The 26,230-nt window shown below is 35.9% G+C and overlaps 1 long non-coding RNA gene across 1 annotated transcript in view; it reads right to left on the bottom strand.

Annotated features, from left to right (window-relative positions):
* Positions 1-26,230, bottom strand: part of LOC310904497 — a 35,682-nt gene extending 9,452 nt beyond the window's left edge. Inside the window, exon 1 of the long non-coding RNA XR_014588401.1 lies at positions 1,909-26,230. This is a non-coding gene — a long non-coding RNA (uncharacterized lncRNA). The remainder of the gene's footprint in view (positions 1-1,908) is intronic.

Below are 26,230 nucleotides of genomic sequence, written 5' to 3' on the forward strand. Positions count from 1 at the left end.
TGGCATGGATGGAATCATTGAAAAACAAATTTGACTGTGTGTATGGGATATCTCTATTCATTTACAATTTGACTACAGTTTATTGCACATCAGCTTTCTGGAACAATCTGTATTCACTCCGCTGTTCTAGTAGCCTGATCATGATACCTTAGTAGCAAAGATCCCTCTGGCAGATTCCTTGTGGTGCTTCTTGCCTTTAACAAGGAGGAAACTTTATGCCAAAAATTGTGAATTTATATGTATATTGATGACATTTCCTCTTTGAGAGAATTCTGCCAAATTTCTATGGGAGAAGGCAGTAAGAGCTTTTCTGGAAGAAGCCTCATTGCTTGACAAAGGGGCTGGAAGAAGAATCTTCATGTCTTATAAAATAAATGGCTACTGCCAAGACTCAAGCCAGCTATTTTTACTCAGACGAAGGATTCTGTCAGTTAAGTTAAAAAATTAAAATTATTTTTTAATACAGAGCTGAACTTCAACTCTCAATCTGTCAGAGCTCAGTCCATTTGAATTGGAAGCGAAGCTGCAGCACATACATTAATCATCTTCTCCAATACGTTGTTTATTCATTTTCATTCTGCCACTGCTGGGTAAGAGATTTTGGCAAGAAGCTACTATGTTTGGCAAAAAGCATTCTTCCACACGTTTTTTTCATGTTACATGTAACATACATGCAACAGTCTGCATAAACGCTTTAAATTGAGTCAGTCAGAAGCAGTTTAGTGCTTCTGGTAATTTATAAAAAAAGTAAAATTTTCAAGTGAGCTCAGCATTCAGCAGTTCCCAGTGAAATGTTTGCTAAAGGTGCTAATGGTAATTAAGTCTTGCCACTGTTGTTGCAATCTAGACATTAACATTGCAGTAAAGCGGGGATATAGCTTTACAAAAACAAACAAAAAGCTCAATACCTGCACCTCTCTACTTTTTTTTTCTCCTTTTATTTGTAATTTTAGTTTTCTTCAAATACTTTGGACCAGAGTTTTCAGAGTTTCCTCTGAATGTTTGCATAATGCAGGATAGCACCAAAGGCCCAAATTTGCATGTTTTACTTTGACAAAATACCCATTCAGAGGGAACATTAATATTATTTTTTCAGACTAGCATTTTACAGTATTTCTGCTATTGTATTTCTTTTTAACGCGTGGCCCGTTAGAAGTACCCTGTGGCCATATTTGTGACATGAAGCAGAACAAGTAGATTTGGTTGTGTGTTTTGTAACTGAAGCTAGACTGATTTCTACCTTGTTGCTTATGGAGTAACATGATGTTTAATTTGACTAATTTAATTTCAACCTTTAAAAAAAAAACAAACCTGGGGAAAATGCAGTAATTGACAAAACATAAATGATTATTTCCCTGAAGCCAAAGTGTCACTATGTAAAAATTAAGTTATTCTTTGATTAGAGATTCCAAGATTAGGTTTCTATTTCTATCTTCTGTATTTGTTCTTTTGTTAATTTTTGCTCTTTTGTAATTTTGAGGAAAATGTCTCTATGTATATATTGAATTTGTTTCTTTACAAACACAAACAAAAACTGTTTCATTAGAAATAAAATAGGAGACCTCTTAAATTTTGTGGGGCTTTTTCTGTACGTTTTCTGCAAAACATATTATTCAGGCAGTTCTTTCTGATCGAGATATAGCCAAGCAAGAAAATAAAGATATATTGTAAGTTCTCTCATTTGCAGTGGACAAAATTTGTAGAAAAGAAATTAGTTTTTCTTTAGAGAATCTTTGTACTTTTTCTTCTCTACCGACTCTGCTGTGTATCTCTTTTTAAACAATTAACAAAGAGTACCGAAGCCTCCCTCTTCAAAATCAAAATATCCCTGTCTAAACCAAACATGTACAAATACTTGGTGTAAAGCCTTCAGTTCTTAAAACATCATCAACAAACAAAAATATTTACCTTTGGGGCTGGAATAGGAGATACAGAACTGCGCCACGGAGTTCTTCACAACTTTCTCAAGAAATCTTAACATTTTGCCTTTTACTTTTTAGTGGTTGCGTTTGAAGCCTTTTTTTTTTTTTTTTTCCACCACTGTGCAGATTAAAGGCTTCCTTCAAAAAATGAAAACTGAAATTCTCAGGTAGGACCCTGACTCCTAAACCTGGGAATTTAAAGAATAAAATACTTGGCAACACTGCTATGGCTAATCACTCAGATGAAGGAAATTGTGTTTTCATTGATTTTTAGTCAGGAAGATAGCTCCTAAACTATCCTTGCTGTACATTAAGGGACAAAGCTGCAAGTGACCGCTTTGCTTTTTAACTTTTAAGACTGATTACAGCACCTGGTCTTTTCTTCTCTGACATGATACACCTGTGGCTAGTTTGAAGCGTACTTACACTACGTATTGGCTGAGGGACTTGTCATGGGATGTCAGTGTCACAGTTTGTATTAAAATAAATGCATGTTTGTGGGAAGTGAGAGACCTTGGCCTGTTCCCATTTCTGTCACTGATGGCTTGGTGACCTTGGGCAAGTCACAGACTCTAGGCTTCCGCTCGGCTTCTCTGTGCAATGCTGTCTGAGTACCTTGCGTTCGGGGATACTTGTACAAGGTCAGATTATTCTTTGGGAGTATTCTGGAAGTTAGTTTTCTACTCCCCTTTGTCCTGATGTCCATGCACTCCCTCCCGCGATTAAACAAACCAAAATACCCACACGAATTATCTGAATATGTACAATTTCAGTATCTCTTCAACAACTACAGGGAATAGATGTGCTACCAACAACCAGAATCTAAATAATCACAGGAAAATCTTTGCTTGAAATGCAAAATAGACGTTAGGTGCATGAGGGAAGAGAGCAAGAAATGTTGAAAGGCACAAATGCTAGTTAAGCGTCTGCCTTTCTTTCATAGTCACTGTCTTCTATTTAAAAGACAACTGGTAAAAGTTTCCATGGTTCCTGTCCTTTCTGTGCTACATTCTCTGCCCGGAGACATTTTTTTCTGTTATAGGCATGCATGTTTGGATGTGGAAAGCTCCAATAAGGAATGAATATGCACAGCAATGCCACAGGCAATGACAGAGGCTGCAACAGTGATTTAACTTTAGGCTGTAGTAGAAGATTCAGAATTAATTTTTCAGTCAGACTAACAGTTGGATTGAATTTCATTTTACCAGACTGCCCTTCTGAATTAATGTTTGTTTTTCTGTCTTTAAAAGGAGGAACTGAGGTTCATCCTCTATAAATAAGAGGTGCATGAAACTCTCAGGGTTTCACAGAGTTTATCTTTAAAAAAAACTCAAGGTAGACAGCTGAGAAAAGGCTTAGAAGATGATATGGCTCTCTTAGAAATCTTTCTACAACTGATTGGTGGTGCTGAATGTTCCTGCCTGCCTGCTATCTAACCCTCTGCCTCTGGAGCAGTGGAGGTCTTGCCAGGGCTATAGCACAGTGCTGAGAGGGAAGGTGGTTTTGTTCCCGGGGGCTGCTCAGTACAAACCCTGCTCAAGGAGGGGATAGGCCTTCTGCATGTAACGGAGAGGTAAACAGAGGTAGAACAGGAAGGATGGTCTCTGACAGGAAGACTTTGGAGCTGGAAAGACTGAGCTTCAGCGTTAGCCTTTCAGTTTCTGTTACTAACAACTTCTCACCTAACTTCAGCAGTCACTTAGTACAGAATTCAGTTGCATGTCCCTAAAGTGAAGCTAATATACAGAAGCATTGAAGAGGAAGCTGTCCATGTGACGTTTACATCAAAACTAATAGATAAATGCAGAGATAAGTAGCTCTAATAAGAAAAATGGTTGTGAAGTCTACATAGACATCTGAATCCTGCATTTTCTCCCTTTGATGTTATCAGCTTAGTGGGACATAACCATATAGCTAGCTATCAGGAAGGTCATTTAAAAGAATCATTATTCACATGTCTATTATACATTGCATCAGTAAGTCTTTGTTATTACATCAGAACTATAAATGGCTGCATGTATAAGCAAATTAATTATTCTCTCATGAAGCTTATCTGTGTAAACATATAAATGAAAGCCAAACATACATATATACATCCACAATTTCTAATATTAAATTGAGACTCTCTGTGTACATATGTTACATCCTATCTGTGTTCCTGGTACTTAATTCAGCCATCACAATACTATAACCATGTATAGCACATCGCAACGGGCAACTGTAAACCTTTGGTAAGAATTTTGTTCTGCATCATTTGGGGCTGTATCCTATAACTGAGTTATAACTGAATTCTCGCTAAGGTTTGGCTGATTTTTATAGCCTGTTGTGTTGGCAACAGAAGTATTGTGGAGGTTCTTCAGGCCAGTGGTGCCTTCTACTGTTTATTCTTATTCCAAAATTTCTACTAAGGCTGAGGACTTTCCTTTGCATATTTCACAACAGTGAACACCTATAACAGTGGCATTTCATTATGTCAAATGTAAAAAAGGTCTGTGATGTTTGTCTCTGATGTATTTTTTTTATGCTACAGGCACACTTTGCAGCTTACTGTGTTTACCAGGGATCCTTCTATCTCCCTATGTGCAAAGTTGAATAAGTTCAGACTTTCTTTTAACACAGTTCATATTCAAGGACTGCACAGTCTGTGAGAACTCAAATTATCTGTTACTTGGGAAAGATCTATTTGTTTAACTCATGGTGGCACTGAAATCAAGAAATGTTTTGTGCTTCAAAAAATTGGAAAGTAATTATTTAAAGTAATATATATATATATAATGGAGCTATAGCTTTAAAATAAAACAGTCTCCCCCAAAATAACCAAAAAAGGAACTTAAAAACTTTGCTCATTGGAATAAAATGTAATGATCTCTTGGATCTTGCAGTAAATTGATATTATTCCAATTTTTTTTTAATCTGACACACGTTCATAGAAACCTATTCTTTCAGTATAGCCCCCTGACATAGAGTTAATTTAGAGAAGATTTGAGACTATGATGCAATATCAGCTGCGTTTGCATAACTCATCACTGTTTTCATTTGAAATCTCTCATTAGGACTCATATTACTGTTTGGAAAGTTACTCTGTTCTTTCCTTTTCAATGTCTGAGTCAATTTGGTAAACTTCTAAGTATATTCAATATGCTGGCTATAAAAAATAAGCTCAAGAACATACTGGATATAAAATCATAACTTAATTCATATCAAAATGAGGACTTCAGGCTAGGATGCTAACTGCAAATTCTAAGTTTACAAGTAAACAAAAATAGATTTTTGTACACAAACAAATAAGAACTTAGTGTCCAAATTCTCTTCTGATACATTTTTCAGGGATTCAATTTTCATGAATTCTTTCTTAATTTTTTTGAACAAAAATCTCAACAATTAATTGAGCTATGCCTTTAAATGCCACCTAGAATGTGTTTGATTGTCAATTCTGTGTTTTAAAATGTGTATGTTTTACAATATCAGAGAAAAGCCTGAAAAAAATCACTCACAAAAGAAAATTAATTTTTTGCAGTGTTTTATTTAAAAAAGCTCATGTGTCATTCCCAGATTGTCTGCAACTAGTTTTGTAGTTGAATTTGCTTCCATACATTATTACATTAAATTTTATTCTAGTTAAAGCATAAACCACCCACTTGTTTCCTATTAAAGCTATTGTACAGAGAAAAATGAAGTAAATTAAATCATCCTTTTATGCTTTTTCTCCTTAAATCTATTCAGTAAGTCATTTTAAAATCAATATAATCCTGAAACTCAACAAACATTTCCCAAAATGTTATTTATATTCTTAAAATATGTTTTCTTACCGTTTACAGTAGTTGAAATGATTCGGTTACACTTAAAATATTTTTAAAGGTCCCACAGAATTCCATATGAAGTATTATTTAGATCTGTCAACATTATATATCGATTTCATAAAATACTACAAACCCAAACTGAAGACACGAGGATTACATTGCACTTGTTCCCTTTATATATTAAAAAAAAAAAAATGTTAAATGACCATGCATCCAAGGAAAAAAAATTGAACTACAGCGTATGCAATTAAGAATTTCTTGTAGTTACCAAACTTGCTGACTGCTAAAACTGAGTCAATAGAGTTCATATTAATTGAAATTTGGCAGTGTCTAGGGCAAATGTTAAGTTGAAATAGACAGTATTTTAAATCTGTTTTGCCATTCAGATGCATATAATCCACTGAGTTCTGACAAACGTGGGCCTTGTAGACCTTACAGATTCAGCCCAGGGTTCGACCAGTCAGGTTAAATTTCCTGACCCACTTCTGCTACTCTGATTGTGACCATTGCTCAGAAGAAAAAGAAAAAAAAAAGAAAAAAGAAAAAAAAAAGAAGAAAAACCCTACACATACACACACACATAGACCTCCAAAAGAATCATCATGGAAGTTTAGTTAATTTAATTTCTTCAGTGACAATTCTTATTCAACCTGTTAATAGAGCAAATCATTAAAAAAAAAAAAAAAAAGAAAAGAAAACCTGAACCATGTCTTCAAGGTTGATTTTAAAAAAATAATAATAATAAAAATAAAGAATGGAGGTGTTGAGAATGAAATCCTCCTTAATTAGGTAACAGTACTGAATTTTGTTTGCATTGATATAGATTTGATAGTTTTCTTCTTTGACCAGAATTATTGTCTTACGTTTTTTCATATGAAGCAAGAGAAAAGCAGTGATAAAACATCAAGTTAGTTTTCAGAGCAGAGAAGTTATAGAAATCCGTGTAAAAAATAGAAATGTGTGCCAGCATGAACGCATGTGTCGTGAGCGACCAGTGAAACAGGTCTGTGTCACTTCAGCAGTGTTCCCAAAGGACTGTGCTTGGGGTACCAGTCAGCGGTCCTCTCCAAACGTCCCGCTGTTGCAACAGGGAAAATGTGCTGTGGTCCAGATAACCTTACTGCGTGAGATTCTGCAGGTTACTTACATCAGCCCAAAAGGAAACAAAATCTACTTAATATTTTCCTGGGGGAAAAAAAAAAAAAGAAAGAAAAAAAGAAAAAAAAAGCTAATCTCATATGAAACTTCCATATTTCTTCACCTGACTGTTTTTAAATACATGTAACATACATATGGGATACCTTTGTTTTGACCATCTGTTGTGAGATTAAAATAAGATCTTAATTTTTGGTATGCTATTGATGTTCAAAAAATGTAAGGATAGAAAGCATTATTAGCTATCTGCTGGTTGACAAGAGGGCAGGATTAGGTTTCTTTAAGGGAATTACACTTTTGATGACCCCGCTACATATAAAACATGTTAGCTAATGGGGGTGCAGAGGGGGCAGATTTAAGTGTTTGATCAGGAAATCCTGCATGAGCATATTGGATGGAAATTTGATTAGTAACCTTAGTGACAAGGGGATCAGATCCACTCTCTACATACAATCAGATCTGGCAGTACATGCTTTTTTGTCTCTTTGAAGGAAGGGAACATTTGTACAGAATCAAGACAGCGTATTGGATAATTTAGAAAGCTGTTACATATTGAAACCTGGAAAATCACCTTTTTTATTTTATTTTGGAAATATGCTCGCAGTTATCCTGGTGTGTTTTTTCTTTAGGAGGAAAAAAAAAAAAAAGACAGAGAGAGAGAGACAGAAGAAGAAAAAGAAAAGAATAAAGCTTTATAATTTACAAGAAATAGTTTTCTGAAAAATAGGCTTTTTCTAAAAGCTATTTTTTTGCCTCACTGTTGTAAAGAATATTGGAAAAGGAACAGGATGAGAAAAACAATACTTTTATCTATATTTAATTCTATATTTAATTTATATTTGTGCAACAGTATCTTTGTGCTTTTATACTTGTTGTAGGTATTACATCTATCAAGAAAGTTGGTTTAGTTTTGAAAGTCTGTTTATTTTTTTAGATCATTACAGAAGGCTATCATGTTTTTAACTAACATGTTAAAAATAAATATTTCCATGTTTTGATAGCAAAGCTCTTTTATTTGTGTTTGATTTTTGAGGGGAGCTCAAACTAGAAATCAAAAGACCTCCCTTTTTCTTTGGTGAGAAGTGTAAATTGAGGATGATAATTTGGCAACACTGGTTCGCACTAGCCAAGCATCTGGACCCAACTGTTTGTTTTATAATGAGAGAGAGAAAAACAAACTACCTCCTACTCTCAAATACCTTGTGCGTGAAAAAGACCAATATTGCATATAGCTGCACAGCAACTTTTAGTGTAGAAGTAGCATGGTCGTATTGTGCTTTCCCTGCTGCCTGTACACGTGGAGAATAAAGCGGTTCAGTGAATCCATTTAGGATCCTTAGCTGTGCAGAGCTGAGTCTGAGGGAAGAGGCGGTGAGGTCTGATGGAGCATTGGCACGCGAGGGAGGAAGTCTTGCTGACTGTGGGCCGCCATACAGAAGAACCAGGTTCAAATGCTGGCTCTGCTACTGACCTCAAATAAGTCATTTCCTATGTCTTTGCTCCCTCTTCCGCTGACCTACTCTGTTGTGATTTCCAGTTATTGAGGGTTGGGATGAGGGCTGGGAGCATCTACCACATGTCAGTACAGCACTTAGCATCAGCGGCTCTCAGGCTGTGTTTGAGCGTCAGGATGCTACTGTATTATAAATAAGATTCAGTTATCACAGGAAATCCTGGCACCTGGCAAGGCAGGCTGTTCCTGTGCTTAAAACTGGGTGTAGACTTCAGCTCTCAATTACTGGGGGTTTTCATATTTTTAAGGACAATACTATGGAAGTTCAGGATGTAGAATCAGCTTTTGAGTTTGAAAAGGAAAAACACGTCAAATTTTCCAGTGTGTTGTGGAAAAAAGTACTCAGAGTAACCTTTTTATACAAAAGTCCACTGCTATAAGTAATTAAGTAATAACATCTGATGACACAAGGACTGTCATCTGTTTAAACTCAAAAAACTGGAAAGCTCGAGGAGCCTAGATATCAGATAACAGGAGTGCCTGCGTTGTAGAGCTCCTTAGCGACTCCAGACTTGGGGTGGTTGAAAATTAACGACTGAAAATACTAATTTTTAAAAAAGCCATGCATTCAGGAACAAATAGGCAAACGGCATGGGAATGGTTCTTAGCAGCCTCAGATCTTTAACCAGCTTTGCTCCGCTGATGGCAGTGGGACATCTTTTTCTTTGTACGTACATAAACTACAGGAGAGCCAGGCCCTGGGTGTATTATCTGAACCCAGATGTAAAACAGTCTTGGGACATGCTGAAGAATTTGCAATTTATTTTCTAAAAGTAGTTAAATGAGTATTAGCCTTTCCAATCAGTCTGATAAAAGTATTTTACATTTTGTTTATACAATAGTCTCACAAGAACACCAATAACTTTCATTGTAATTAATTCTTCTAATAGTTAAAAATAACACACCCAGGAGTTTAAGGCCTTTGGATATGGTAAATGTTTGGGGTTGTGGTTTTTCTACATTTTACTACTTGATGTCAAAATACTTAGAATTGTTTTCTCCTTATAGCTATTTTTTTTTCTCTCTTTTTAATATTATGGTCCTAATTGCAGAGAGTTATAAAAGAATGACAAAATATAGTGGGAAAAAAGAATCTGATCAGATTATAAAGGCTAACAACTAACCAGCAAAGTAGAACTTTTTTTTAACACCATCCAATGATGTCACCAGTTTGAGGTTTCTCTGGGACTTTATTAAAATGTTTGTGACAGAGCCAATGTAAACCATCCTAAATCTAACACAGAGCTGAAAGGACTGATTTTAGGGAATGCAAAGATATGGATCATTGGGTCTGTCGAAGCGGCATCTTGAGCCAATTATTGGTGTCATCTTGAGCCAATTTAATCAATCCAAGGGGGACTCAAAGGGGGTGGGGGTGCAGGGTTGCAAGTGTTGGTCAAACATTCTGGCAAAAGTGCATTTGTTGTAACAGCAGCCAACCTCCAGTGTGTTGATTTACTTCCTGTGTATCTTGTTTTGCACATACTGTAAATAACTGATCGATCATTGGAACTTCTTTTAAGTTTTTAATTGCTGGGTATTTTTTAACATAATGTGATTGTACGTGTAAATATGTGAGCTTAAATTTATTTAAGACACTTCTAAAGTGGAGGTAATTTACTGTAAAAGAACCTGAAATACCAGTGTTATTTTCAAAATAGTAAAAGAATACAAACTTATTTCTAAATAGTAACATCTACTGACATTATCTGAGCCTACTCTAGTACACAAGTAAGCCTATGGCTTGTAATTAATATAATATGAACTACTCATGCAGTGTAAAGGCTACTCAGTTGAGTAAAGCTAACCCACACCACAATTATTAGTAAAACAGAATGTGAGGATTGCCATTCTTAAAGATTAATATTGTAACTTTGCTTTATCTTGACAGATCTGTATCAAGTCTGCAATCAGAAAATATATGTGAAAAATAATTTAATTGAAATTATACTCAAAGCCTCTTTTAAAGGGTTTTGTTTTGCTTCTTTTTTGCTTTAGAATAACATAACACTGTTGTATGATTAAGAGTTTTATATGAGTTAAAACCCTGCAGACTCTCCCTTTTCATCATTCAGATTTTTCACCCGGATGAGTATTTGCAAGTCAGTCTTTGCAAGTTATTGTACATATTCTCCGGTATTATTTATATGTAGTTTCAATTTATAATACATTGGTGCTTGGATATTGAAATTTTAGGTCAAAAATTTTTCCTGATAATTCTACAATGTGTGTCTAGCATTATTTAAAGATAGAAACATGGTTAACTTCTACAAATACATATAGGTAACAATAACAGACAGTAGAAACAGCATACAAATCCATGCATATTAGGATTAAAGATACATTTCTTACATGTGATAAATGTAGTATGTGTATTTTAAGTATGTCTCATAAAGATTATCTACAAATATTCAAACTAAATTAGTGAGAAAGGGATATTTGTTTTGGATAAGATGTCTTGGAAAAGCAATTCACATGTTTTGGAACTGTTAACACTGCACCAAGTTATGTCACACTGCAGCACAGAAACGACAATGCAATGAGATGGAATGCGAGATGAGACGATAAAATTAAAGCTAAAATTTAAAGAAGTACACACTCAACTTTACTATTGCATCTTTGCCGTTTTAAAAAAATGACTATTTGCTTTGAGATATCCCAGCAGATGAAGAAAAGAACACTTAGGTAAGTGTCCAAAAACAATCTCTTCTATTTTACTGCATTCCCTCATTGGGCCTGTTTTCCCTTCAAGACATCTTTCTTTCTTACTTCTAAATGCACATGGCAAAAATAACAACAAATACACTGAAGAACATTCACAGTGCGTTTACTTATCTCTACACCTATGCTAATTCTTTGCATGCCCACTGTTGTAAGTGCATATTTCTCTTCAGTATAAAGAATGAAAATCTTCACATGGGTAGACAGGCAAAAGGCCAGCTACTCCACAATGTTGAGGGTGTTTCAGAATAGGTACTCAAACCTCTGCAGCAGGATCTGCTTCTTGCAGTAGAGCAAGAAAATGTATGACAGTAGAGCAGCAATCTTAATGGGGGAGAAAACATAAGGTGAATCAGAACTGCAGTACTTAAGTAATTTGAAATTTGATTTTTCAAATAATTATCTTCTGAAAAAGTATTAGTTTGTTTGACAGTGAATTAGTTCTGTATTTCAGCAGCAGAAAGAAGTTGATTTTTAAATTTAAGATGCAAGGCATGGCAGCTTACAAGGATTACATAAATTCCTGTTCCTCATTGCATTCACAGCTCTGAAAATTTTATTAGTGTTTAATTTGTCAGTAAAAGAACATTTTTATTATATTTATAAGTGGTAGTATACTTTTTAATCACTCCAATTCAGTATACATTTTCATCTTAGACTTAGCAATATATTTATGATGGGTCAACTTCAGTTATAATCTGCTGGCTCTAGGTCTGTAATTTATTATTTGCTCTAAAGGATCAGGTCCAGAGTTTAAATGTCCCTTGCTGAAAGTTTATACCAGTCAGGACAGAAAATTATTCTCTATGCCTAGGTTGAAGTACATTACTTCTTTATTGAATTAATTATGATAAGGATCATAACTTTAAACTAGGGGTGAGGTGCTGGCTTTCTACTAGGATTGCTTGAAGCAATTTTCATCTGAACATTTTTGTAGAGTTATTGAGTCTGGCAGGTCTGAACTTTACGAGTGAGTAACTTTCTCCACAACTTAAAAGAGGTTGGACATTGATCCAGGCAAAGGTTTACCATATCCCATGTCTGTAGCCAGAAAAATTTGCACTGCATACTGAACAAATAACTACAGAACCAAATTAAACACATCTTATGAGCTTTTAAAATAAAAGCAATGCTGGCCCTTTCCCTGAGGGATTGATCAGGGAACTGAATTAATAAGACAGCTTTACTTCTTTTTTGTTTGTTTGAAATAAAAGTCTAAAATGATTTTTGGTCAAGAAAGAATTAGTCTACTATGTCTGTTTAATCATATGTATTTAGACACTAATTTTATATCTCTATCAGATTGAAGAAAGTTGGACTTCAAAAGCAGGTAAAGATGTTAATCCTACCATTACTGTTCCTTCCCAATTAGACTAAAAGGCCTATGAACAATGGAAGTAAATTACTGATCTTTGAAAAATTAAAAATCACTTAGGAAAGAAGAAAAACAATCAATTTCAGAAAAGCAGGTTCCAAACACTGTTCTGTTGTCTTGAGTCAAACACTCAGATTTCATGCAAGACCATAAACAAGAGACCCTCTGGAAGAATTGTGGTTTAAGTGACTTACAGAGTATCACGTAAGAATTGTGTAGCTCAGATTGGATTAAGAATCCTTTCTTTTGGGTAAAAGGTCACTATTTTTCATCCACTTTGTGCTGCTTTACCTATGTTACACCTACTTTTTCTTAGTAAGTGAGACAGCAGGCTCATCTAACAACCTCATTCAGATAACTGCTCGGGAAAAAATAACAACTCAGTAAAACACTTTGAAATTTCAGAGCTGTGTCTATTAAAAGGCTGAAATTCAACTGAACTTTTTTAGGGGTTAGTTTGTAATAACTCCCTTTCAATCCTATAGGCTTACTGAGTCTTATGCTGCATTATAAATATAAGTCAATTTTTTTTGATATATTTATTTTTACCTTGTGTAAATCAGTAAATGTTTTAGTTCTGCCCATTTACCATTATTCACTTCCTGTTCAAAATAAGGGCAATGCAAATGCAAAACCTGTGTTCCATAGGGTAGTGTATCCCATAAACTACACTGGCATATGGAAGATGATCTCCTGTCCTAAAACAAAAGAACTGAAAACATTAAATGGTTGCTGTGCAGATTAAAGAAAGAAAGAAGAAAAGAACATTAATGCCACCCCTATTTGGGGGTCTTTCTGCCAATTTTTCAAATCCTTAAATTTAATGGAATACCCTGAAAATGTAAGCTCACTGCTAGCTGGAATAGGAAAGACATCTATAATACTAAGCAAGGAACTGATGACACACAAAAAGGAAGAGAGAGAGAGAGAGAGAAAAGAGAGAGAAAGAGAGAGAGAGAAAGAGGGAGAGAGATTTTACGTTTGTGATATGGTCACTTCTTAAACAGTGCATACAGGTTTGGTCATCACAGCTTGAAATTGCATAGCAGATCCAGATAAGAAGTGCAATGGAGCAACAATTAAAATGAAAAGCATAACACATGTTCCATCAAGGGAGATAAGCAGAGTAGGATTCTATCCTGAAAGAAGTGTTTAGTCAGGACACGTAGAATAGGACAGAGATCAATATAGAATTTGGAAGTGTTAAATAAATGCTATGAAGAGAGTCAGAAATGTTTCTTCACTGTTTTTCCCCAAATGGAACTTACAGACTGTCCACTGAATTTGTCAAGCAATAGATTTAAAACATTTTTGTGTGTGTGTGAATAACTAGACTATGAAATTTGCAGCCATCAGATGTTTGAGGGTAAAAAAGGGTCTTAAAAAGAAGTTACACAAGTTTTAGGAGTATAGTCATCAATGGCTACTAATCAAAGTAGCAAGGGTTCAAACTTCATTTCTGGAAGGCCCTCATGCACTCATTACTAGATGCTGGGCAGTTATACGAAAGAACAGACTGGTCACAGGTTCTGTTTTTCTTCAAGACCATGCTACTGGCAGCTATGAAAGACTGGAGGCCAGGCAGTCCAGTCATGGATGTTTGTAGCTCCTGCCACTAGTAGTAGCCACTGCCATTATCTTTCCTCCAATACCAGCTATACTTTGGGGGGGTCAGATGAGTTTGATCTTGACTATATTTTCTAAACGTCTTTTTTATTCTGCATCTTGTTCCTGTTGACTGTGCAGCCTGCCTGGCTTTTCTGCATGGTAAACCCAGACTGTAATGGCACTGTGTCCAGTACCACATTCAATGCCAATATATATACTATTAATAATACAAGATAGAATGAAAAATATTTACAGTTTTTAAGAGTGTTCATTTATTATTGGAGATGCCCTGAACAATTATTCAGACAAGAGTTTCTTTGGAACATCAGCACTAACAAGCTGTAAGTCCTGTCGATCTGGTTGTTTCATGTCCTCATGCCCTGTTATCTCAACCTTTTGAGTTTGTTTCCTGCCTAAAGCCAGTAGGAAAAAGGCCAGGGGCACCATGCTTGGTGCCCCCTTTAATCTTGTCTCTTTTGGCATCTGCACAAGTGATTTTTTCCTCCATTGTAGTTGCTCTTCAGGACTAATAAATGTATATGAGCAAACTCTTAGGCTAACATCACCATTTGTAACCAGTTTTCCACCATAGGGAAATGGAGCATCATTTATAAAAGACAGTGGAGCATCTCAGAATCCCAAATCACAATTACGATTTCTATTTATTTCCTCATTATTTATGGGTTGGCAGTCCTTTGTGATTTTTGCATCTCTTACATACATGGTGCCATTTTGATTTTTGCTTTTCTTCCTAAACAGTGCTAATTGGTTTTTGCTCTTCTTCCTAAACAAAGCATGTATAGGTAAAAAGCAATATTGGGCTGATGTTACTTATGATGATATGACCATATCCAGCTATCATCTGATCTTCAGTGTTCTGTTTAAGAAATTAGTAGTTTTGACAGTGTTTCCTACCAACCCTACACAAAAGAGACAACTGGTCTCATATTTCTATTTCTGCCCCATGGGTTAAAGTATAACTATATATTAGGCCTTTTAAATTTATAGTATATTTTAAGAGTGTCATTTCTGGTACTGAACATAACCAAAATAACATCAAAAGCATATGATGTCTTCCAAAGAGAAGACTGACTGTACACAAATGGAAGCATCAGATGTTACTTATTTATACTTGTTTATATTATATCTAAAAACATGTAACACCTTATTTATTTATATTCTTTATATTTATTTATTCTTGCATTATTTATTCTTTGATGAAACATACCTGTAAACTCTAATAACTAGTCAAATGGAAATAGTGTTTTTCATGCTTTTCTGTTGCTTTCTCAATCATTGCCTACAATAATGTTGTTCATTACTCAAAAAAAAAAAAGTTTGCTTTTCTCCTTTCTGCCTAAGTAGTGCACCTTGTACTGCTTCTGAGAAGCTTTTCCAAAATAATGTAATCTACCGAATTTCTTCCACCTTTTTTCCTGCAGCCTTAGTTTGAGATGATTGCTGCAATGCTGTTGATCTGTTTGGGTTAGTTTTGGTGAACTCTGTATTCTCCCTTTTTTCTTACAGTATTTTGAATTCTGTTTAAAATATACTGTATCAGAGCTGGCTGCTTCCATAAACTCCATTCTTGAACAGGATGGCTTTCTTTATTTGGCAAAAGTTCATTTCTGGTTTTTTTTTGTGTCTCTTTCCAAGAGTTTTGCTCTGACTTCCAATAATTATTATATCTTTTGTCAGGGACCCATCCCTTCCCCATAAGCTTCTTAGCCAGCATGATTTATGCTGCGAATCTTATGAGTAGCAAAGTCTTGTAGCACCACCTTTTTCTATTTGCTTAGCATATTTTTCTTTGGTTTTCTACATATCCATCAGCTTAGGTCTTCTCATGCTTCTTTAATGCAATTAGTTAATAGCTAGCTTGATTAACTCAAGCACCTTAAAGCACTATCAGAAATACAGATCAGTTCTGCCTGTTCTCCCTGTGGCTATAGCTCAGGGTTTGCAGATTCTGAGCACGTCTGTGGGAATATGTGCAGGCTGATTGCTCTGCCTGTGCTCCATGCTAGTCAGGGGCTGTGTCATAGCATGGAGCTGGACCTGAAGTAGGAAGCCCTGTTGAAACTGAACCATACCTTCAGTCCATGTTTCTGGCCTTTCCAAAACCAATTCATTGTTTTATGAGAGTGATTAAAACAACAACAACTTCTATAAAACTGTTTTGTCCATCAATCACTTGTCAAGATTTGTCTTCTGTTAAGTATTTAGACATATAGGGTGACTTTTTGAGAACTTAAGGAAGCAATTGAGTTTGATGAAAACATTGTTTTTGATAATAACAGTAATAATGATAATGTGAGGTGTAGCTATGGTAGCAAACATTTCCCATGAAAGGGAAGTCCAATTCTTCTGTTTCTCCATGCTCAACAAGGGGTGCATCTGGCCAGATGGAGAAAGCTCAGGGCTCCGCATGTTGCTGAACAGCCCTGAACATCCAGCCTCCAAGTTTTGATGACAGAAATGGAGTTGCCCTAGTTGCCAATTCTGATCATTACTGAAAACCAGGCCCCTTTAATTCTGCTTGCTAAAGACAGCCAGAGGCTTCCCCCACAGCAAATTTTCCTCAAAACATTTTGCTGAGGATTTTCCTTCCCCTTATGCCTGGGCAACTTGTCCAGTGCATATGCTGAAGGGAGAGGAGATTAAATCAGGACACTACCTCTTGCACTCCAATAATAAGTCTGCTTCCTTGGGCCTCTGAAATAAAGGCAGAAAAAAAAATGATTTTTCATGTATATTTCCTTAAGGTAATAAATGCAAAGGAATAACTAAAGCAGTGAAGAGGAGAGAGCTGGTTTCTGTTTTTGTTGTTGTTGTAGTTTTGTTTTGTTTTGTTTTCCCTCTACAGTGAGGAATTGATTTATTATAAATGAGACACTGCACAAGCTGCCCAGAGAAGCTGTGGCTGCCCCATCCCCAGCAGTGCTCAAGGCCAGGCTGGATGGGGCTTTGGGCAGCCTGGGCTGGTGGGAGGGGGCCCTGCCCAGGGCAGGGATTTGGAGCTAGAGGATCATTAAGGTCTCTTCCAACCCAAGCAATCCTATGGTTCCATGATTCTATTGTTTTGTAACAAATCCTTTCCATCATACCAAAACATAAGTTTTCTTCTAAGGCAGTTGGAATGCTTTTCTCACAGACAGAACAGCAGCTCAGTCCTAATGTGCAAAACACTTCAAAGCCTTGCAAATTCTGAATTTTGCAAGTTTCATTATTGCATCATATTCTTTTCACATAAAATAGACAAAAAGTATTTTGAAAAGTTTTTTAGCACCTTACATGAACACTTTTGGTGAAAGTGATGAATATGCATTGGCTCTGATAATCAACCTAGTTTTATGCAGGGCTTTAACATTTACCTTATTTTGATTGTCCATAGTTAACTTTGCCAATAAGGGTTTTCTCCTAGCACCACCATCTATTTTGTACAGAGTGCAGAAATGCTAGTTCTTCTTTTAACATATTTGTTTATATTTATACACTTTATAATATACTAATATTATGTTATTGATATTTTTAAGACTTTTTCATGTTTGGAAGTTGTCACTGCATTTAATTTTTTCTTTGTTGTGGTTTTTACACTCTATTATAGATTAATGAAGTGTTCAAAAGAGATAGCAACCTACTTTAATGACAATGTTAAGCCTCAGGCCAGATTAATTACAGCACAATAACATTTTTTTTTGCCATAGTAACAGCTGAAGAAGGTTGTGTCAACAGGATGGAATTTGACTCAGGTTGTAGCACCCCTTTTTGGGACTGCATGTAAATTATGGGTACATAGAACATGTGGACAGTGAGTGTATATTACTGTGAATTTGACTTTGGATGGAAAACATCTGCATTATTAATAATCTTTTGAGAGACAACCGTCCAAAAATATGCCATTGGAGATCAGCATTCTTGATTTCTTGAATTAGCCAAGGTAATTAGTCTGTGACAAGCTGATTTCTAGTCAGCGCAGAACATTGTCAGGATGGCCTTGCGTCTGCTTGCAAAACATGATGGAAACATATTCCACCTTTCACAGCATCTCTCAGTATCATATCTCAGGCTTTCACTCCCAAGAAAGCAAGTACTATTTATTTAATCAAATCTCAGTGATCAATCTTTGAATATTATTGTTTCTTGTTATCCTTTAATAGGTAAAAATAAGATTAAATATCAGTGACCCTAAAGTCCAATTTAAACCAGCTTTCATAATCAATAATAGGTTTCATTCAAAACAGCAAAGCATGGAGAGAAAATACTTGTGACTTACCAACAATGTAAATCCCTGGCACCCTATCTATCACTGTTAACAGAAGATCCTGTTCGAGGACATTGCAAAATGATCCTACTTGTTTACATTTCTTGTTAAAAACAACTGATAGAATGAGTTTGAAATTTATCTTGCATGCTAAGGACAAGCCTCAACAATGTCAGCATGTTCTCACATTTAAAGTCTTGTGAAAAAATAGTTAGAAAACAATATGAACTTCTAATACATCAAGTATTTTAGCTTTCATATCCAGATCAAATTCTTCTTGATATCAATTGTAAGGCTGCAGTGCGTACTTAATGGCAGTTAGTCAGACACAATTTTCTTGGTGTCAGTGAGATTTTTCGAGTACATGGAAAAAGGCTGTAGTCCATCGGAACTCATGCTTAACTTAGCACTGAACTGACTGCTCAATGCTAAATGCATGTTTAGATGCTCTGCTGTGGGCAAGCACTGAGCAGAAACCTGTGCTGCTGTAGAATTTGGTAAATAATGAACTTTTGCACCAGACTAGAGATTTTCTTCATAAAGCCAAAGCCTGTTCAATGCTGTCACAGTTTTCACACTTTGCTCTGTAGATAGATACTTCTACTATCCCACTTCTGATGGCAAAGCATAATATTGCTGAGAATGCTAAAATAGCTGCTTTCAAACACAGATTATAATATTGTAGTGGTGGACATTGTAAAGAAACAGAAGTTAAAGAGGAAGGTCAAGGCTGAGGCTGTCCTGTGAGAACAGCTGATCTTACAAAATGGTTTTACTAACATGGCTCCGAATCTCATGAGAACAACACATAGGTAAATTCTAAATTAATAAGGAACTGATTATTCTTAAGATATAAGTAAAATCTGTTCAGGGCTTATAGAAGTCTGAGGAGAAGCTGTGCCTCTCGCTTGTAGTACCAATTGCAGGGAGGGTCTGAGACAGCTCTCTTTTAATCCATGATTTTAGTGGAAGGTAACAGTGAACAATTCGAAGAGCGCATAGATTTTGATGGTGTCTGAACAGCTTCTGTGCCAGTTGCATACTAAAGGCCAAGCCCTCTCGTGGTACAAACTGACAAAGCTTTACTCAGGTCCCTCTAGCTCTAATTTAACATTTGCTTCAGCAGGAGCATTAAAACTGGGCTTTATTTACTAGAGCTGAGTGCCCAAGGAAAGAGCCTGTGGATCAGATAAAACCAGCATATCTATTTGAGATCCCTGTTTCTTTTAAATAGAAAAGGCACTTTGGGAAGATGTAAAAATAAAGACAGAATAAAAGACCCTCAGATTCAAAATCCAAAATCTTGCTCTCAGCCACAGAGAAGGAAACCTGTCCCTGTGTTTTTATTTTCAGTATCAGAGTGTGAAACAATTCAGTGGTTATTTGAGGCGGAGCCAGTATAACTTTGTTAGATACCTGAGAATAAACCAGGCCCAGGTTTTCTGCAGGAGTGCTCCAAGTGAGTGATGGGAACACATGGCTGTAACCCTAAACAGCATTGTGGAGGCCTTTATCCAGAAGCCAAGTTTACAGATTTTCCAAAGACATTAAACAAACACTGTAACTTTTAACATAAACACAATTAACTAACATAAATATTTATGCAATTTTCTCTTCATTTCACTCAATGCATACGCCACACATGATTAAGAGTTTCTCCATAAGCAGTTGGCTTTACGATATTACTATCATTCTTATCAATAGTTCAGCTCTTCTGCAGCCAACGATTTCCTTGCTTAACACAAAGACATCTCCTGAAGTTAGTACTTGCTCCAGAGGATTTCAGGATTCATTCATCTTCACAGACCAATGATCTGTTAGGTACAGACAGCTTCCTTCAAGGTTCAGATATACAAGAATGTTTTTTTTTTTTTGACTGTGCTGAATATCCAAATGTTCCAACAGAACAATAGAAATCTTGCCACATGAAAGTAAGGACTGAGTAATGGATGTAGAAATGTCTTTCTTCAACCAGCATACAGCATTACTATAATAGCATCAGTGTAGCATTGCTATAATCCCTGTAGTTTATAGTAAGAGGTCTTGCTGTGAGAAGCAGCATAGTTGTACAATCGGCTAGAGGCATTGTACAGATAGAGCCCTTTTTGTATACACACTCTAAACACAATACGTGACCAAAGTAACTGCTAGTGTCCCAGCAATCTGGAGTCGAAGAAAAACAATTTCTGACACCACTGAATTCGATAAAAACTTTCCAGTTGCATATCACTCCTACATGAGACTCACCAAGGTTGCAGAGCTGGAACTGAGCCTTGTAAAGATTTATCTGCAGATCTCCCTCAGAAGAAGATACCTTACCTGGTAAACCTTTTTGAATTTAGTTTAACAAAAAACAAAATGTTCCCTTAATGAATGTAGAAATTAGGGCACAGACCATACAAGTCAGTCAGTCCCATAAAACACCACCAGTTAATAATCACAGTGCCTTTTGTATGGTGTTTTTTTGTTGTTTTTTGTTTGTTTGCTTTGTTTTTTGTATCCTATCAGCATGATGAGAAGAAATCTAAAATTGGAGCATATCAGGAATTCATCTCTTTATTCCACACCTACCAGAGGTGTCCTTTTTTTCCCCTGTTTTCCTTACCCTGCCAGGCAAAGTGGCTATTTCATTTACTTTTATCATGGAAAGACTCCTTTTTTTATTTTTACATACTATCTGGTTATTGAATGTCTGTGAGCATTCTAGGATATTATGGCTTTGCCTTCATCAGAAGAAGGCTCACTGCTGAGGAATGACAGAGAAAGAATAGAAGTCACTGGCAAAACATAAAAAACAATCCAGCATCCTACCCAGTGTGTCCTTACATGGATCTAGTAGCCAGCTGTCCTTAAATAGCACTATACATGGAGAGTTTCAAAAGTTTTCAAATCCATAGCTAAGTAGCCCTCAAACTGATTCAACAGAGAGGGGTATGATCTCTTCATGATGATCATGTGTAAACACAGTGATAGTCATTTCTTATGAGAGTTAAATCAGATAATTTACAGGTTGTCTGCATTCAGATCACTCCAAAATTGACTGATGAAGCTGAGGAGATGACATTCAGCTTTTGCAGCTGTTCATAAGCTGTCTTTATTCAGTTGTATTCTCAATCACATATTATCAAGGAACTGAACACCTTTATTAAACACACACACACAAAAAGCAGAGTTAGAAGAACGGGTTTTTGTTTGTTTTGTTTGTTTGTTTGTTTGTTTTATTCTAGAATTAGTTAGAAAATGCCAGGAAATTATCCTTCTTCATATACACATTGTTTATACTATTTTAAATTACCTGATTTCATGCTGCTTTTCCCACAGCACCCTTACGTTGTTCAGCAGCAATCTTGGACCTGTGTGGGATGGCTCAGGTTGATGAATGTAGTCTCTAGGCTCTCTTTGTTACAGCAGCTGGAGGACATGTAGTGAATGATGATGATAAGAGAAATCAGATAATAAAGAATCTGGAACTGTTAGTATGTATCATCGTATTAACACCAACAAGGGTCATCAACAGACTATAAAATAAATTCAGGCAAGCCAGAAATTGTTTTTTATGGAGATCAATATTTAAAGCTTAACTTTACCCCAACTCATTTTTGTGACTGCATCAGCAACTTCAAAAATATTTTCTAACTATGGAAAACTAAAAAATTGTCCAACCTCTGTAAACTTTACAGTGCTTATATGACTCAGTCTTATTTACATATGTACACAAGCGTCTTTTTTGCCCCACATGACACATGTGACTTTTCAGGCTGATAAGAGTATTTGATGGAGTTTCTCGGACGATTGTGGTCTGGATATTAATCAGCTTAGGATAAGAAACTCTCTTTCTTCTTAGGTATGTATATGGCCTACATTGTAATGGCAGCTGAGGCTTTGTTTTATATTTCCTTGCAATCCTAAAGAAATGAACATCACCCTCATTTTACAAGTCTATAAATGACTCTTACAAGTTCACCCTGGAAGTCAATGACAGACCAAAATCTGGAGCTCGAGTCTTCCAGGTGGCAATGTCACAAAACCCATTTTTCCAGGAATCGTATTACAGGAAATCCGTGAAAAGTGTCCCCAGTTATTATAGCTTGTTTAGCCTCCCAAGTGAAACATAAGATCAACTGTATTGGGTTGGGTGAGATGAAAAGTCGAGTTTGCCCACATTTCTATCTTAAATTCTAGAGAAATTCAGAGGAAAAGGATGAGAACACAGCATTTCTATTTTGTAATACTTCTGCAAGATACATTTCCAAACAAAGGCATACAATATCAAGGGGAGTGTGGCTGATTCAACCTCTTCCCCCTGATCTGAGCAGATTTTGATTAAGCTGGAATGTATGTACCCAGTCCACTGACGGAATTAATCCCTTGTGCATAAAGCATTTAAAGTTTATACAAGTAATACAGATGTCCAAGCCCATTCCTCAACTTCATTAATTGGCAGTATTATTGTACAGCCTTTAACATTCATATACATAGTTTGCAGTGATAATCTCCAGGATTTAAGCTATGGTTGCATGAGTCTACCCATGCGGTATCTTGTGTCTTTTCAAAATTATCAAAATATATTTCATACAGAAGCCTCACGAAACATTCAGCTGAAGTCAGTAGCGATATGTGGTGTTATAATGGTTGACACAGATGCAAAGACTGGGTAGGAAAAGGGTGATCAATGAGGAAGCTGTTTTGAAAAAAAAATAAAAAAAATAAAAAGAAAATAAATGGAAACAACTTTTGTGGTTACAATGGTTCTCTTGTTTTTTGAGACATTGATGAATGAAATTTGAAGATGCTCAGAGCTTAAAAAAAGTCTTTAGGAGCTTGTAAAAAGCCTACCCTTTCTTTAAGTGACTAAGTATGGACATGAGTTCTTAACCAGAGGATAAACATTCTCTTTTAATATATGTGTCTACTTATTCATTCCAGTGAATTGTTTGGTGAAAGATACAAAGAAAATGTGTACTTCTTCTGTACCAATAATATCAAGCAGTGACTTAGGAAAAAACAGCATACAAAGCCAATTAAGTAGTAGAAGTTTTTCTATTGGTTTCAAATAATACTAGATCAGGTGTATAGAGCAGTAATGAGGAATTATACTAGAAATAGAATTAAATCAGATTATACACACTCAAAAAGAGTCTGTTTACTGTCCATGAGGATCTTTGAAGAGTTCTAATATAGACACTATTAACTTTGCTTTATCTTTGTAACCTATTATGTTTAAACAGGTTATTTTTGTTACAGAAGTACATTTGAATAGTCTGTGCAGTTGACTGGAAAATAAGTTATTTAAGAAACATATTTGAAATGCTGGAAACATACAAAATCCCTTAACTGGTGTTGGCTTCTGGTATCTTACTACAACTTTAAAGACAGGATCTGACTGGATTCATTTTGACTAGGTGAAAATCAGGAAATAAAACTTTCTGGTGTCACTTAAGTTTCAGATGTAAAACATAGATGTGAATTTGATCTATCAATCTACCTGTAGCCTGCTGCACATCAATTTTTTGTACATCAATTTTTTAAGACAGTTTATTAATCTATGAGATTGTGTGCAATACTTAGCTGGACTACAAACCTGAGATGTACATACATACAATACATACAAGAGATATATTTACAGTAGTAATCATTTGAAGCTACCATCAATAATTTGGGTAAATTTTGCAATGCAAATTTAAATTATTAAACTGATATACCCATTTTATAGACCAAAATATCATATGTTCTTTCCAAGCATCTGCAGATGCTGTGAAATACATATGCTTTAATCTACTTCTACTGCATTTCCTTGTTCTCTCCAAATAGGCCAGACTTATTGCATCCTATCTGTGAAGGCTTATTTTTACTTATTATTAAAGAAATTTACCCACACTGTCACAAGGTGTTACAGTCACTAGGCAGTATGTTTAGAATCAGAAGAATGAATGATAAACAATGTAGAGGATGAGAAATATACGGAGTATCTACTTTTAAAAGCTAAAATATGTGTATTTAATTGCACTGTTTCAATCTTGTGCAATACATAGTCCCTCCAAACATGAAAAAAACCATGCTGGAGTACATTTAAATGTGGTGAATGGTGTGAATGTTTTAGGCAACTAACATCTACCCTTATGATTACTTTCCATTCTCCCATGCCATTTAATATTGCAGGGAGCAAAACGGTTCTGCGTAGCTGTAGTCTATCCAATATCAGCATGTTACTGGGAAGTTAAAATCTCATCTAAGCCAGAAATGTAAAGCTGCCAGACCTCCCAAGAACAATAAAAGCTTTTTTTTCCTACTTCTGTTCTTTAAAGGGTGGACGAGATAATATCACTTCTATCTGGGACATCAGTCTTTCTGCTTATTCGTAAAAAGTTGTTCCTCTTTCAGCTCCTCCTTCAAAGCACAGTTGTTTTTCTGGACCCTTCTGATTCCTTGTGATTTATCCTGTCATAGCTGTATAAAAAAGTAAGGTGTGCAGACACAGAAATCATGTCGGATCCTGTTTGATAGGATCATTTTATATGAAGTCTTTTAAAAAGTTGTATTCAGCTAGTGACGTTTTAAATTACATTTATTAGTGAGAAAATGAAAATGTCTGAAGCTTTGGGGTTTTGTTCATTCATTTTTTTTAGTAAATAACAAATGCACCTCAGTTTACCCAGGTGATGTTACTCTGTGTAGCTTTACAGAGTTAAATTAAGAAAGACTGGGAAGGAGAAATCAAAGCATGGCAATGAAAAGACCACATCATAAAGCACGCCTCCATGCTTTGGTAACCTGTGTCTAACCAAGCTAGCAAGACTTGTGACACACAGAATGGAGTCTTTGAGCAAAGAAAATGCAAAAGCTTTAAAGCTACTGTCCTAGGAAACACAAGGAATAAAGAACATCCCAAAGGAATGCCAGGAGCATGCTACATTAAAATAGTTTGCATCTTCATAGAAGCTTTAGCATAGGTGCTGTAGCTTATCAAGCAATGCAAAGAAAGATTAAGGTCTAGCTTAACACATTCTGCATGCATAGTTGTGTTGTTTTAGTCTGATCCTATGTATATTTGGGTGAATAAACAAGGTGAATAAATAGTGAAGAAGTTATTTCTCAGTCATTTTAATAGGCCTCCAATTACAGAGTGCCTGCAGAGCTTACAGCTGTGTGCATCAGGTAGAGGCTCACTGCAGAACAGATAAGCCCCTTGGTAAAAGCTACAGATAACATCTTCAGAAGATGCACTTGAGAGACTATGGAGGAAATGTGAAGCTTACTGTGGTGGCTGAACTAATCTTGGCCAGCAAAGATCTTTCCAAGAAAAATGATAAAACTTCTTGGTGATATGTATCATTTCTTTGTATCTCTTTAGAGAAAATTTCAGCTTGCATATGGACAGCCACAGCATTAAGGTGCCTGAGTAAACTCAAAGAGGAGGTCTCTCAAGGTATTAGGAAGAAAAAGACCAGCTTTCTCCCAAGAACATGGGGTCGAGTTTCTCAAGTAAATTCTGATTCAAGGCATAAACTGTCTCTGAGCGTGCAGTGATTCATTACTGCTACCTTTTGGAAGAGCAGACTGCATGGGCATGGGGCTTGCCAGTGTAATCACTGTGTTTAATGCTGTGGTTCTCTGAACCAGTGGGCAAATTAACATATTCTGTGATAATGCCATTGCAGGCTTGTTTTTTGATAAATAACGGGAGGCAAAGGTCATCATCCCTTGGGAACTTTGACTTTGAGCTATTTTGCTTGTGACTTCTGTATTTAACTTTACTGTTAGGATACTACAGACATTGCATTTTCTTTGCTTCAAGTTTTGCTCTTTTTCCACTGCTTCTTGAAAACATCTCAGTTATTTCTTGTAAAGAATTTAATACAGAGAACTATCTAA

The sequence above is a fragment of the Anser anser genome (assembly GCF_964211835.1).
Source record: "Anser anser genome assembly, chromosome: 9".
NCBI lineage: Eukaryota > Metazoa > Chordata > Aves > Anseriformes > Anatidae > Anser > Anser anser.